This window comes from Rutidosis leptorrhynchoides, chromosome 5 (genome assembly GCF_046630445.1).
Source record: "Rutidosis leptorrhynchoides isolate AG116_Rl617_1_P2 chromosome 5, CSIRO_AGI_Rlap_v1, whole genome shotgun sequence".
Taxonomy (NCBI): Eukaryota; Viridiplantae; Streptophyta; class Magnoliopsida; order Asterales; family Asteraceae; genus Rutidosis; species Rutidosis leptorrhynchoides.
In genome coordinates, this window is record NC_092337.1 from 141,504,012 (window position 1) to 141,505,646 (window position 1,635).

The window sequence follows — 1,635 nt, forward strand, 5'->3', positions numbered from 1 at the left end:
TTTTTGAGTAATGCCGAGCATTCTCCACTAAGTGGAATTTTGTTAGAATCTGGTATCCTCTCCTTAGTAGAGAGAAGCCTTCGGATATATCTCTTCTGGTTGGAAACTTTAGACATGGTGTCCAGGAATCTTCCATCGAGTTTGAAGGAATCAAGCTTGGATGGTTCCTCCTGTAGCCTTCCAGGGTAGGGTATACGAACTGGAGTTGCAGTAGGCAGCTTCTGAGTATATGTCGATTTGTTCTTGAGCCTAGCTGACCTCCTTCGTGGTTCTTCCTCTGGGATTATAGAATCCATTTGCTTAGCTTGCTCTATGTGGGGATTTTGGATAGTATTACTAGGTAACCTACCCTGGGGTTAGGTTTCAAGGCGTTGTGATAATTGTCCGAGCTGCGTTTCTAGACTTTTGAGAAGAGCCAGTTGATTTCTCATTAGTATCTCTGTCTGGTCTTGTCTAGATGCAGTTCTCTAATTTAGCTGTTGTTGTCCTTGAATGAACTGCGTCAACTGATCATCAGTTCCGAGAGTGGGGTTGGTTACTTTTGTAATCTGGGTGGTTGGGGAATTTTCCTCAGCTGGTGGACCAGTGAGTGGAAGTGGTTGATCGTAGGTTAATTGAGATTGTTGGGGTGGATAAGGTGGGTAACGATAGCGAAAAGGTTGGTTGTTTCTTTGGAATTGGCTAACCCTAGGTGGTTGATTGAATCCGGGATTCGATTGACGAGCTGGGTACTAAACGTAACAGACTGAACCGTCAGGGTTCTCGTACTTAACTTGATATTCTTCAGTGGGTTACAGGTTGGTACAATTAACACAGCCCTGAGCTTGGTTAACCTGCTGTGGCTGCGTCTTTAATTCTCCGAGTTGTTTAGCGAGAGATTCCATCGTATCTGTGAGGGATTTGATGGCCTCCGTTTGATTTTTAAGTGCAGAGAGTGGGGCAGATGATGAAGATGTTTCACCACTGTTCTAGTCATGATGATGCATTGTCATGTTCTCGAGCAATTCCCATGCTTCGTCTGCGGTTTGGTTCATTAGATTTCCTTGAGCTGCTGCATCGATCGTCATTCTATGATTTACCGTAAGACCATTGTAGAAGTTACATATTTGAGCTGACCGTTCTAACTGGTGATTAGGGCATTTCTTCAGAAGAGTTTTGAATCGCTCCCATGCCATGTAAAGAGATTCATCATAACTTTGTTTGAAGTTAATGATGTCATTCTTTAGTTTGGTTTGTTTAGAAGGAGGGAAATATTTGGTTAGGAATTTAGTAGCCATCTCCGTCCATGACGTGATGGAATCGTTTTCCAGTCCTTCGAACCATGTTTGAGCATGATGAGTGAGAGAATAGGGAAACAAGTATAGCCGGACTATATCTTGTCCTATCCCTGGCTGTTTGTAGGAGTTCGAAAGAGATATGAATTTATCAAGGTGAGAGTTAGGATCGTCATTCGGTAATCCATGAAACTGACAGCTGTTTTGGATGAGCTGTATGATGTGATGTTTTAACTCGAATGAGTGTCCTTGAATCTCTGGAAATCTAATCGGTCTGCCTTGACCTTCAATCGAGGGTTTTATATTTTCTGCTAAAGTAACGCGTAACGCCATTTGATTTCTGATTCGTGCTTCCTTGCTT

At 42.8% G+C, this 1,635-nt stretch overlaps 1 non-coding gene across 1 annotated transcript; it reads left to right on the plus strand.

Annotated features, from left to right (window-relative positions):
- The first annotated feature begins 1,122 nt into the window (after positions 1-1,122).
- LOC139851096 (small nucleolar RNA R71) lies at positions 1,123-1,229 on the plus strand. The gene has a single exon (XR_011760457.1). It is a non-coding gene; the product is annotated as a small nucleolar RNA R71 (small nucleolar RNA).
- Positions 1,230-1,635: the final 406 nt, after the last annotated feature.